Raw genomic sequence first — 14791 nt, forward strand, 5'->3', positions numbered from 1 at the left:
TTATTACAGCTGTTGGAGTCAGTGTCAGGTAATGCAGCCAGTGGAATGTGTACTGGGATATCACTTGAATTAGGTACAGGTTGTATGGCAGAGAGGAGATTAGGATATGAAATAAAACCTCTGTTCTTATTATTGTACCCTTTAATATAAGTCAAACAAAAATTAGAGTCACTTTGATGATTGCACTGCTCCCACCAGACCATTGGGACACCAAGAGATAAACCAGGTCCAGAGCCATTGAATCGTAGAGATAAAGAAATTGGGCACTTTACACAAAAAATATGGAGTGCCCAGTGCTTATCCTGATCACCAACTTCACATCCAAACTACAAATTGTATGGTTTTTTGAAACAGGGGATATGAGACTTTGTTGATACTTTTATAAGGTTAATTCCCCAAAGATATAGCAGAAGGAATTTGCACTGTTTTTGCACTCTTGCCACATTATGTAGTTTATATCTGAAAAAATTATACAAAATACTTAACAAAAGTATTATTCCTCAACATTAAAAACCAACAGCCAATTAACTGAGAAAGAATAACATTTCTGATATACAGTAATCAATTGACAAAGAGTATCCTTATAGGCACTGCAAGTGCAAATCACCTGACCCAAAGGCAGTGCATGGGGAAATACTGGGCAACTCCTCTGTCAAGGGTGCTTGTAGGTTAGGGGTGGTGGAGAGGATGAAACGGCTCCCCAAGGTTGACTATTAAATTTAAGACACCCCACCCCCCCGTGTTTTCAAAGGGTGGGGGCAAAACTAAAATGTTGTAAAGCTGAAACTATGCATTCTGAAACTGTATAGAGGGTCAAGTATATTATACAGTATTCACTTCCAAAATACAAAAATCTGTGTGATACACAAAACTAATGTCTTTCATTATGTAAGCCTCTTAAAAATCATACCGGTAATTATGATAATATTAGTTTATATAATTTACTTTGTTGTACCTATACAGTTTTATCCATGTCTCCAAACTCCAGCCAGTTTAACCTGAGTACAGGTTCATTGTAAAATCCGGTTGAACGGAAACTGGGAATGTGAGATAACTACAGGTATACATTTTCACCACTATTCAGTGTCGCCTGATCATACTATGAACCTGAGCTCAATGTGCACTAACTCTGCCAGACAAGACCAAACCGGACCCATGTGTTCCCCACTATCCCTCGGGCGTTTATTGTGATTATATCCTGAAGATACAATTAAAAATTATCGTGCATTTTGCAATACCCTGTACAAATGAAAACCTCAAAGTTACAACCATTTTTATTTTTTAGTAACATCAGGTGCTGACACAAGCATCTGGGAACATCCTTATGTTGGCCAGTATGTGATCTGGGTAGTGCAAGAGGAGGTACCATACACATGGAAGTAACACCCATGTCCAGTCCTCCCTCCTGTGAGAGGAAATACATCTGGAATATAGACTGTGCCAGTGTACATCGTCTCCTCTTGCAGAAGAGAGGAGGTATGCTTGGCTTCTGTGCTTTAGCCCTTCCCTCTGTAAGGAAACTTAAGAGAAGTTTCTGAGATAAACAATACTGTACCATGAGTCCAGTAGTCTAAACAACCCCTGTAATATCTATGTAGATATCTAAGCCAGTAGTTTATTTTTTTTAATACAGCATTTATATTACAGTAATTATTTAACATGTTTTCTTTAATTAACCAAGAATAATTATGTTTTTAGTAACAAAATACTTGTACAGTATGCACTGTATTTTCATTCTGGTGTCATCTGGGGACTGCAGCTTCAAACCGTTGGCATATATTTTCCATACTTTTCAGTAGTTCATGTTTTATGTTAACTCTAGGGGTATTATCACTAATATTTGGTAATTTTTCAATTCCAGTTTCTTTCTGGTCTCAAGCTTCTAGGATAATTGGTCTACTACCTGCACTTACACTTTATTGTTCTGAGTTTGATGTGTGCCACACAGCCTGTAAAAATTTTTAATATTATTAATTTGGAATTGGGTAGTTTTTTTTTTATTTATTTATTTATTATTATTATTATTATTATTATTATTATTATTATTATTATTATTATTATTATTATTATTATTATTATTATTATTATTAACCAGTATTTTGCCACACAATATTGTACTGTATACCCTTGACTGATTTACAGTGTTGGATATACAGTTGAAGCCCCCCCTCATTTATACTGGCTTTGCAAGAACTGGATCTGCACCTAATTGGTTTACTTTTTACTCCCCAAATTTCACCTATACAGGTACTGGGCAAAGGTACATGGATGTGCATTGGTTTTGTCATCTTTCTCATACTTAATATATCAAAGGAAAACATGCCTTGCACCAGAATGCACCTGAAGTTTATTGTGTGACAACATTTGTTTGATAATTGCTCCCCTGAGGTAAAGAAACTGTTATGAAAGAACTTAAGATGATATTAACATTAGAAACTAAGTTGGAGATATTGAGATGTCTTGAAAACAGTGTAACAGCTGCAGAGATTGGCAGGGCACAGCAAGTGAATGAGATCAAGCATAATTTAATGTATATTTTTGCTCTAAGATGGGCCAGGACATTAGACCTGGGATCTGACCTCACATTCATTGCTTGCCCTTTGATTTAGTGACTCAATTTAGAAGTGGCAAACCTCACACACATTGATTTATGATTCTGGGTGTGGTGATTGAGTTTTTGGTGTAATGCTCTTTTCTGTGTACTGTACAGTAATCCCTCACCAACCGTGGTTTTACCAAGTATGGTTTAGTGTATCCAGTTCACATTTTGTATTTGTACACTTTTTTACCAACTATACAATGTCCACTTTTAAATATCTACGGGTTTCCATGGCCACCACAGGAGATTTTTAACCCAGAGTGGCGAGAATGTTCACTGGATCAGTTCTATCAAGTGGTGAGCTTTGTTTATTCCATTGTGTGTTTGAGGTGCTCTGGACAAGTGGCTGAAAAATTTGAAGTCAAAACTTAAAATTATTGAAATAAATAAAACTAGAAGTACTGAAGTGTATTTTGTTAGTAAAAGTTTATGACCCTTAAATAATGACTGAAGGGAAAGTTAACTCAATAAATATATTAAAATGTTTGAATAAGATATCTATATTAGTTTAAAAGTTACTGTATACTGTACTTATATCAAAATTATTAAACTTTAACTGCATTTTGCTGCTTGTCTACCTCTTGCCTGGGGTGCCTCATTATGTTCTTCAAACAAATTGTTACCTTTACCACACCTTAGATCTTTCTATGGAACATGTTTAATGCATATAGCTTCATTAAAAATACACTGATCTGTAGACGATTTGTATTGTTTTGCAGTCTATGAAAATGCATTAAAGCAGAAAAAAGTGTGTTGTATATATATTTACATATCATGGGGGATAATTTTGACTCATTCATAGTTTTGTTTGTCTCATGACTAAAAGTTCCCCTAACAGAGGGAAGAACATTGGCACAGAAGCCAGCTGCACCTCTGTGAGACAGGAGGGACAGTTGGACATGGGTGTAGCTTCCATGTGTGCCTTTTTTCTGAACTATGCACAACTCAAAACAACTGATTGGTTGACTCACATGTTGATGCTCCCAACACTTCAGCATCTTCCTATAATATGAAAAGATAACTTATTTGTAACTATTGCTTTATATATATATATATATATATATATATATATATATATATATATATATATATATATATATATATATATATATATATATATATATATATATATATATATATATATATATATATATATATATATATATATATATATATATATATATATACACACATACATATACATACATATATACACACATACATATACATACATATATACACACATACATATACATACATACATACATACATACATATAGTATACATACATATATACACACATACATATACATACATACATACATACATACATACATACATACATACATATAGTATACACACACACACACACACACTCTCTCCCCGACTTACGACCTACTCGACTTACGACCACCAGGACATACGACCGCCTCAGTCGTACCAAAATTTTGTCAAATTACGTATTTTCGAGTCCCAACATCAGTGATTGCGCTGTATACTGAAAATTTTTTCGTTTGTAATTCACTTTAAAATGGCTGGCAAGCATAAAAGTGAGAGTTTTGTGGTGCTGAGAAGAAAAAGAGACACCCATTTTAGATTTTCTAAGTATTATTTAAGCATTTTCGACTTATGACCATTTCGACTTACGACCTGGATTTGGGTCCCTAACCCAGTCGTAGGTCGGGGAGCATCTGTATAAACAGTGGTCCCTTGGTTAACGAACACAATACGTTCGAGAAGGTCGTTCGTTAACCGAATCCACTGTTTCAATGGGATATTGGGTAATTGGTTCCAGCTCACCGAAAAGTGCATACAAAGTAAATACAAAATGCAGTAAAGCACACTTACTTTGAGGTGTGTATGTAGAAGGCTCCTAGTTGATGATGATGATGGGAATTAGAAGTGGGGGGTGGAGGAGAAGGGAGAAGAGAAGGAAGTGGGGATGGAGGAGAAATCACCCCATGCTTGATGTCATCATTTCACCAGTAAAATTTTAAGTTCACTAGGTGTAATTCAAGATTATTTTCTTTAAATCAATACTGCACTGCACTATATATTGTCAATATGTTAAATAAATTTCAGAATGGCCAATAATTGTACTGTAAAAATGTAAAAATACTCTGTGCTCAAGAGACCCACAAGCAAGATGTTTCCTCCACTGAACAGAGACACAAACTGACTCCTTGGCGGGTGAGTGAAGTGGCGGATGGGCGCACCAAAAACTAGTTCCCTGTACTGCAATTATGTTAAATAAGTGTTAAAACGATTAATAATTTTAATATAAAACTTGGAAAAATATTGAATAACACAACCTTCTTGATATTTACTCCAATGGAAGCAAATATAAGCCCTAGAACCGATTACTATATTGGCGGACTAAGCTTCCAGCCGGTGAGCAAGCGAAAACATGTTGACATGTTTTCGTAAGAATTTCGTTAAGGTTACCAAATTTTTGTTAGTTAATCGAATTGATTCTTATGGAAGGTAATTTTGTTTTTGTTTTATGCCGTGACAAATTTTGGAGGAAATCTGCTTGCTTGCTCTATTTATTTATTTTTAATAGAAAAGTTAATAATTTTAAAACATGCAAATTTATTTTGTGTATCAACTCAGATCACTTATGTCTGTCTAAATGCCTTTTGCCCTCACCCTTCTCCATCTAGTGGTGTATGCAGAACCTGGAAATTTTTTCTTTTTTCTTTGTCATGTTGATGGTTTCACTTCAATTTTTAGCACAATTCTGCTTACAAAACAATCAGGACCTATTACACAAATTTTCAGGTCAGGTCATTGTGAAAATAGACCAATAGAAATAGGAGGGATCAGTTGTGACATCACTGAGGCTGTAGTGTGCACCTGGGATTTCTTAGCAGGTGAGCTCATTGTGGGAAGAGAAAAGTCAGGGATCAACTCGGCTGTGACGTCACGATATGGCTTCAAGTCAAGCACACATGTTCACGGCAACTTCCCCCTCCCTGAAATTATCAACATCGTTATTTTACTGCCATTTTCCATGCTTGCATGTGTAAGCTGTGATTACCTGATATTATGATGTCCTAGTTGTCATCAAGCAGATTTGTAAGTAGTTTTACAGCTGGATTCCATCTCTTTTATCAATTCGCTCTTAGAAAGTGGAAAATGGGCATTATATTTAAGACCTCCAAAGGTCTTCTAAGCTTGGATCATCAGGTCCCTGACAGTCACTCCCAGAGCTTGACAAGAAAAAATATGGCATTACCCAGCCCTAATTGGACCTTTAGTTGCTCATCCACACTTTTGGGAAGAAGTTTTGAAACTTTTAACTTTTTCTTAGTTCAGTCTCAGTCACTTCATATGTTTGATACCACATGGCTATTCAGGCTCAACCCTGAAAATTTAAACTGCTAGAATATAATGGATTAGAACAAGTATTGGTGCAGTCCTCTTAATTACCATCTGCACTTGTCCCATGTTATGCAAAATGTAGTCCACTTCGGGTTACCACATGCTCAGGCCTCTGGTTTTGTTTTCCACACACATCATGTTTTTTTTTTTTTTTTTTTTTTCCATCTTGGGAACTGCAAATGGTTCTAGTGGAGGTACAAGGCCAAAACATGTATGTGAGCATACAAACACTGTTGATAACCTAAATACTGTACGTATTACAGAACATCTCCAAACCAGACTTGATGAAACCATTTGGACCCCCCGCCCCTAATTACCAATGGCGTATATTTTCTGTGAGGTTCCAGAAAGGACTGAACAGTGCAGGATTGTTAAGGGTTGCAATTTCTACCATTGCTTGTGTAGTTGGGAACATGTCTGTAAGGTGCATTTCTTTCCTAATTCCTGGAATACTGTATTGATAGTACCACCACCTTCCACTTTCTAGCTGGCATTTGTTATCAAAAGCAGTCTAGTTAAGGGTGTCATCTCAGAAATGGAGGATTGATCCTGATGTCTTGTATTCTACCTGAGCTTGTAGCTACAGTAATTGGCTCTGGGTTTGTGGCACTGGTGGTCAGCTGGAGATTTGATCCAGTGTGGCAGATTGACTGGTAACTGTAAGCAATGAGGTGTATGGAATGGCTAGGTAGATATGGGTGTCTTGTAGAGCTCCTGCCTCTATATGGCAACTTTTACTTGCATTTCATCTTTTTAAGGGACAGCTGTAACAAGAAGGAATGGGTAAATTTGAGATCAGCCCCCAGCTCCCAGTTATAGACTGAATTTACTGTGTTAGACCCCATAAAAATGGCTTGCACATTAACAGGAGTTGCCTAGTTTTGGGCTTAGCTAGGGTCAGTCATTCAGTTTTATTTTACATCATTAATCATTTGTTGAAGTTAATGACAGTCCAATAATGGTGATGCTGTTTGATGCTTGGCTTAGAGCAAATCTGTGAAGTATTGTGCTTGGTGGTATGATATAGTTAAAAAAAAAAAACCCTGCTATTCTGATAAAACATTATCTTTTGTTATTGTTATTAAAAAGATATTTAGTAACTGTAGTATGTTAATTGAATGCTGTATTGTGCAGTCCTCAAACCAAGTATGTTGGAAGTACAGGTACTTACAGTAGCAAAATTAAAGAGAATTTATATTGAATCCTGAAATGTAATATGATATCTTAATGTGTTTACAGAAAGATGGTCATACTGGTTGTGTTGGTTGTGTTGTATATGGGAGGGAGAGATGGTGGAGTTGAGGGTGGCTGTTGGTGTTCGTAATACCAGAGTTTCCTAGGATAAACAGTAAGTAGCTACAATTATACAGTGTTGTCCTCGTCACTTTTATTGTGCACTCTTTCTATTTTGTTTACAGTTACTCATACTACTTGTTTATGTTTATTATCTGTCAAGTTGTATTGTACATCTTTATTAAATTTTAAATACTGTATCAACAGTTAAGAGCTTCAATCGCAATACATGAATGATGCTTGTTAGCCAAGATAGCACTGTTTTATAATATTGTATGTGTGTAAATAACAAAGGAATTTTTTTTTATTTATTGTTGTGATATGTTGCAAATGATATTTACTGCTATTTCATTAGTAATGAGAAGATATTTTGTCAAGAATAGCTTTTGGTCTACCGTAAACGTTAAGGTTTTTCTGAATATTTTATCAGAAATTACAGTAGAGTGGGGTATTGTTATTGGAAGTAATCCAGAGGTTTACATATCTTCCAGAATGGCTGGGGGTTTAAGGGCTAAAATCTTTCCGAATGTTTCTTTTGGGAAGGTAATGTACTTGGTGTATATTATGTAGGAGGTACTTGTCAAGAATGGCTGGGGTCTGAATGCTAGGGCTAAGATATACCATATCTTTCACGAGTCTCAGATTTTTCAATGTACTTTATAAGAGAAGATACCGTACAGATTATTGGAAAAAGGAGAAGAATATGGGCTAAGAGTTAATGCTCTAAAAATGAAAGTACAGTAATGGTTTAGTTTCATAATTAGAAATTAATCCTGAAGTAAAATTTATGGTAAACAACAGGGAACTTAAACAAGTAGAAGAATTTGTGTACTTAAGAAACATTAGCTGTGATGGTAGATGTGCAAAAGAAATCAAAACAAGAATAGGGTAAGCAAAAACAGTGATGAATGGGGACATTAATTTCAATTTGAGGAAAAGGCTGCCAAAATGCTATGTATAGTTAGTATTGTTGTTTGGTTCAGAAGCATGGACACTCGGCAGACACCAGAAGGAGGTTAGAGGCCTTTGAAATGTGCTAGAATAGAATGCTAACAATAAGTTAAACTGACGGTAAAACAAATGAAAAAATACTAAGATTGGCAAAAAATATGAAGAGAAATGCTTGATGTTTATAGAAAAGGGGAAAATGAGGGGTGAAGAGATACAGTACTAACAGAAAATTTATGGGCAAAGATAAGGGGAAGAGAGCAAAGATTGGAATGGATGAATGGCATTAAAAGATGATTTCCAGAGATGCAAAATCTGGGAGGATTGGTAAAAACAGCTTCAAAACATTTAGAGTGCAGGACTTTGGTCAGCAACCCACAGACATGGGGGCTGGCACATTGATAGATTGATTGTTCAATGTGGCTGGGGTTCTGAAGGCTAAGATAATTTAAATTGTTTTATCACATGAAATACTTAATGGTAATCAGAATATACTGTATGTCTCAAGATAGGCTGGAGGTCTGGTGGATCACTGAAATTATTGCTACTGCTGCAATTTTATTTTAACCCCTAAAAAATATATATAATAATAATAATAATAATAATAATAATAATAATAATACTAATAATAATAATAATAATAATACAGTAATTTGAATTTTCATAAAAAAAATATTACTTCAGATTCTTTTTGTAGAATTTCATCCTTGGAAGAACTTGCCAACATTGATGAATTTTGCAGAGTCCATTATTTTTTATTTATTTTATTTATTTTTATTATTATTATTTTCATCATCATCATCATCATCATCATCATGAGAGCACATGATTTTCAGGCAAGGTACAGTAGTATTAGTCTCTGTTCCCTTCTCTCTTCAGAACAATATACAGTGACCCCTCGGTTAACTAACTCAATCCATTCCAGAAGGTCGTTCGTTAACCGAAACCATTGTTTCAATGGGTTTTTGGGTAATTGGTTCCAGCTCACCGAAAATTTCTTAAATTCAACAAAAATGGTAGAAAAGTTCACTTACTTTGAGGTGTGTATGTAGAAGGCTCCTGGATAATGATGATGATGATGATGATGGGATTTAGAATGGGGGTGGAGAAGAAGGAAGAAGAGAAGGCATTGGGGTGAAAGAGAAGTCACCCCATGGTGCCATTTCACCCATAAAATTTTAGCTCTCTTGGTGTAATTCAAGATTATTTTCTTTAAATCAACACTGCACTGCATTATATATTGTGAATATGTAAAATATATTTCAAAATGACCAATAATTTGCTTGGAAACACAGAAAAAAAGCATTTAGTTGAAGAGAGTCTCAAGCAAGATGTTACCTCCAGTGAAAACAGAGAGAGACTAACACCTGTTTGCTGTGTTAAGAGGCTGGATGCCGCGCATTAAACTAGTCACTTTACCTTCAATTATGTTCAATAATTGTTAAAATGACTAAAAAATTGAATATTAAACTTTTAAAATTATTGAATAGTATAAACTTCTTGATATTTACTAAAATAGTAAGGAATTTAAGCCCTAGAACCGATTAATGTATTGGCGGACTGATACTAAAGCTGGTTGCCCGGTCAGTGCAAGCGAAAACATGTTGAGGTCGGTTCGTAAGAAATTCGTTAACCGAATTGAAGATCCTTATGGAAGGCAGTTCGTTAACCGAGGCGTTCGTTAAACGAGGGGTCACTGTATTTCTAATATAAGAATTATACAGTATGCTAGTGACTCTGACACAGTAAATTAGATTCACCATCATGATTTGGTTTTCTTGGTAGAATGTTTTGTGAATTTCTCCTCCTATTCAGAGAATATGGTGAGAAGTGTCCCTAGTGTTATGGATTCCATTTACATTTGCTACAGTACTGTATTAAGTTGGAGCAGAACTTGGATTATCCTAGATATGCGGTTAGCATCCGTAAGCTATTTCATCACGGTAGCATTACATTGATGCCTGGGCCCAGGGGCACATCATCCTTAGCTTTTCTGAGCATCAAGCTTTAGATAAACACATTTCATTCTATTTTTTTTTTTTTTTTTAGGATGAATTTCTCACCAAGGTGTATGTTACACTAGTACTGTACTTAGAGTTTTGGGGTCTCCTTGATATTTTCATCAGGGCTCAGGTGGCTGAGTCACCAAAGTCAGGTTTTGGGCTACATTTGAGGGATTAAACTTGAAATTCTATTTTATTGCCAACTCTGAATTACTGTACTATACGTAGTTGATTCAGACTCCTCCTCCACCTGGTTGCTGCTGAGGTGAGCCAGAACTGAGGTTCAACCTGCAAATTGATGCTTCTTAGTTGAGAGAGTTGATAGTCTAGGAGCACATGTTAGTGATGGCTGGCAATAACTCCTAGCCTTCAGCTTTAACTGGTAGGCACTGCCTCCCTGACCCTTCTTATACTCAAGAATAGTGTCTATGTGGGAAAGTCAACTAATTGTTGTATAAGTTCTTACTGTTTACCAATGTCATAGGTCCTGAGTTTTCAACCTTTTAATATGTACTGTACATGAGTTGCCTGGTCTAGACTTGATGTTTTATTCCCAAACTTAGTAAGTTTTGGGGATGTAATCATCATGCTGTCCAGTTGTCCATCCATCTTTTCGACTGTCTTTGTGTCCATATGTTGATATAACCATGTCTGCATGACACCTTCACTTCTGCTTAAGGCATTTCAATATGAACTTCATACACAGAACCTTTAGATGTAGAGGAAGAATCTTGTAGATTTTGGTAGTCTTTATATCAAGGTCACAGGTCAAGGGATAAGGAGATTCACAGTTGTCTTCAGTGAATAAACACAATCATGAGCTCTGCATGCTTCCCAGTTGGGTGCTGTAATGTTTCTTGCACAGAATATACTAGCCCCCATGCATACACTGTGGGCAAATCTGAAAATATATGAATTTGATCTTATTAGAGGGAAGGGTTTATATGGTCTTGTTTCAAATTTTTCGTATTCCTTCCATGGCTTATTCTTCTTGTGTACAAGGAATCTTTAATGCAGTAGTAACTTGATTTTTGGAAGACAAAATCTTTGATTACTTATAGACCCCAGTTTTAAAGGTAATCTCTATTCTTTATCAAGTAATGGATCTCAACTCAACTTCGTGAAAGATCGGTGTCTGAAAAGGTGTCTTTCTTAACTTAATGATAGCACCTAGAAATGTACCACTTAAACATCACTAGATTGAGTCATGTCTCTTAGCTCAACAGAGTTTAGAAATATATCTGCTCTGAATGGTAGGAAACAAGACTACTGTAGACCAAATATGGGAGATTTATTCTGGAAGCAGGATGGCCGCTGTAGGTGGTGTGATAAGTGTCTTGGCTGGGTAGACATGGCAGATTTTATAGATTCACCTCTAGTGGTAACTCTTACAGCTAGTCTCCTTTTTAGGGTAATAGCTGCTGTCCGCTTGGACATGGGATCCCCTCTGTGCTGAATAAAATTGTCTGTTGTTAGCCAAATGAAATATGAAAAGAGGCGTCCCCATAGTGAAGGGGTAAGATCACTCCCTCCCCCAGCCCTTGGTTAAGGGGTAATTGACAGCCCTAAGCTCTCATAATGGTTGTGCATTAACAGGAAGTGCCTGAATACTGTATGCTCCTAGCTAGAAAATGGGATTTCAAGGATCTTTCATTTTTTGCAGATTATTTGATAGTGTACAGTAATGGTCAAGGTGGCCTTCACATCATGGATAGTTTCATTAAGAGTTTTCATTGTCCAACAGTGGAGCATTTTGTCAGACCCAGAAAGCAAGATCACAGTTTAAGTAATGGCCCAGGTACTCAGGGAAGGTTACCATATATTTTATGTGGAGAGAAAAGATGAATTACATTACAGCATATTAATTTAATTTTTTCTTTAACTCGGTCATCTCTGAAATTTTAAATTTGAATGGATGCAGCGGCCCAAGACTGGTATCTCTAATCTCGTGAGAGGGTTTTCTGAACAGGCGTTTGGGTAAAGACGTGAAATTTTTACACACAAATCAAAAAGAGCATCTGGGTTTTTCGTGTGGGTTGGAATTTACAATGAATTGATTTCCTTCCATATACCTGTACAGTACAGTATATAGACAATAGACTTACAGTAGTCTGTAATACAATACCGTAGGTATTATGGAAGTTAGTTTCTGTTTTGAGCAGTTAACATTTAGTATTTTCTAGTTGCTGTGCAACATTTCAAGGAATTTTTTAATGTAGAGTATTGTAGATTATTTTTATCCAGAATATCTCTGACCGTTTGTAGTTGATTCATGAATCGGCAAACCTTTGTAATGAGTAATGCTCTTAGGGGGTCATCCTTTAGTGGACCTTTTTTGCCTTCAGTTTGAGTGGATTGTTCTTGATAAACCGAAGTGTTGGGAATCTGTTTTATATCCTCAGATGGCTTATGTGTTACAGACAACTATTAAATTAAACATGTTAGGGAATGACATTCATAATAGCTTATTTCACCTGCCAAGGGGTTGCTTTCTTATTCTTCTCAGACATCTTCCAAAACTTTTTCAATTTCATTCTCTGTTTATTACATCAGATATATGAACAATGAATTTATAATCCCCCCCTCCCCCCAAAAAAAATGTCAAACTTTTTTTATTTTTGGAGACAGGATGGGTATTCTTGTAACTCAAAGTTGGCTTAAATCATTTCTAGTTTTGATACTATAAAGATAAGTGTTCTTACCTGGAATAATAAACTGTACCTGTAGAGAGTCATAGAAGAAGCATCTACAAATCATTGACATAATATGAATTCTAGAAATTATCTAGACTTACTGTATTTATATAAAGATCTCTGATGTATTGCTTAAAGTTGGTTCTTGAGCTGCATGCCACTTTACAGTATTTCATTATAATAATAACAATATGGGTGTTCTTATTTATTTACATGGAGTCTCATGTAAGTGTTTGAAAGGACTTCTAAGTGGCAGAGATTTCTTGAAAATTACTGAGATCATTTTAAGAATTTTCATTAAATGGCTTACATTAACACAGATTTCTTTTTTTAATAGACTACCGGAAGTAGTTTAGAATTCATGCTGTGTATACCACCAACAAGTGTTCCTTGTGGGCCACCAACATTCATTACCTTATACTGTACTGTACAGTACTAGTTAAAACATTCACACACTACTGTTCCTGAAAATTATTTTTATATTTTTAATAAATCAGGAAATACTGTAGAGCATCAGCCTGTAAACTGCTTAATTCTTTATCAGTTAGTTGGATGTTGATGTCTTGTTTCTTGAGCAGTTTGTTGTGGAGTAAGATTAATGTTAATTGTACATTGGTACAGTACTGTTTATGCCCTACTGAATCCTATAGCTATGGTCTGCAACAGACTTTTTTTTTTTTTTTTTTTTTTTTTTTAAATATAATGGTAATTGGTTTACATTTCCCCACCATGATTGTGACCTAAAGGCAAACAGCTTATGTACTAGTGAAGGAATGATTTACCTCCAGTTAACTGTACAAAATGCAAATTTATTCTTTTAATGGGAATTTAGTTTTATTTCCTTCCCTCAATCTCGAATTGGGTTTGGTAAAAGTATACTATCGGTGTTAATTCTAATCGAAGAATGAAGCCTTGAAATTTAGACTTATTGCATCATTATTTTTGCCTGAAAGACACAAACATTACATAATGTGGCTTTGTCTAGTTCTTACCACAAGATCACACAAATATATTTGTCTCTACTTTAGAGGTTATATATTTTAGTTGATTTGACCCTTCAACTTAATGCGCTGCTTGAACTCGTTCGAGGTTTTACTTCCTCTGTAACCATTTTAAGGTTTTTATTATATTATCTTTTCTGGAGGGGGATTCATCTTTTGATAATATCTTCATTATAGATATTTGAATCAGGACAAGGAAGCCAGACTGTGGCACTTTGGAGTACTTTTTGTTTGTCCTCTGTTTCTGAAGATGTATGATTTTTTTGATGCTGTTGGTACTGCTGCCATTCCATTCTTAGCTGGCTTCGGATCTTGAAGGACACGTGTTGGTGATGTGAAATATATAAAGGAAGGATTTTTGCATGGAATCCCTGAGTCCCAGTTTATAGCCGAGTGGAACAAACTAGCATCTTGGTTTCCCTGCCTCATCCCTTAGTAAGGTCCAAAATTTACAAGAATAGAAAGAAAGTGTTAGAAGTCCCATTTATGTCTGAATGGGTTAAATACTTGGACCCCTTACTGGTATTCCTTCCACTGTCTCTAAAACCTTGTTGCACTTGAATTAACCAATTGGTTAGGGTTTGAAGCAGTGATTCAGTCATGGTTTTGCCAGGTTAGGAACTGCTATGCAGCACAGTGGACTGAGTTGTGATTTATAATTAACCATTTAACTGCTATCATTGTCTTTGGCTGATTTACCGAAATCATGCTATTGTTGTGTCAAGTTGATTGGCATTTGGCACCCCACAAATAAAAGCTGTGTACCAAAAGTCATACTAAGAATGGAAAGTCAATGATTGGTAGACACTCTAGATTTAGACATATGGCTGGTGGAGCCTCAAATTAACTTGCTATCATCATCTTTGATCG

The 14791-nt window shown here is 35.7% G+C and overlaps 1 protein-coding gene across 3 annotated transcripts in view; it reads left to right on the forward strand.

Moving 5' to 3' along the window:
- Positions 1-14791, forward strand: part of LOC121868614 (nucleoporin nup211-like) — a 61456-nt gene that overhangs the window by 4348 nt on the left and 42317 nt on the right. The window contains exon 2 of one of the 3 annotated variants that reach the window (XM_042369427.1): positions 7223-7331. The exons of the other annotated variants lie outside the window; for them this stretch is intronic. The gene's annotated coding sequence lies outside the window, so the exon portion shown is untranslated. The remainder of the gene's footprint in view (positions 1-7222; positions 7332-14791) is intronic. 3 annotated transcript variants of the gene reach the window in all.

The sequence above is a fragment of the Homarus americanus genome, unplaced genomic scaffold (assembly GCF_018991925.1).
Source record: "Homarus americanus isolate GMGI-L3 unplaced genomic scaffold, GMGI_Hamer_2.0 scaffold59495, whole genome shotgun sequence".
Lineage (NCBI taxonomy): Eukaryota > Metazoa > Arthropoda > Malacostraca > Decapoda > Nephropidae > Homarus > Homarus americanus.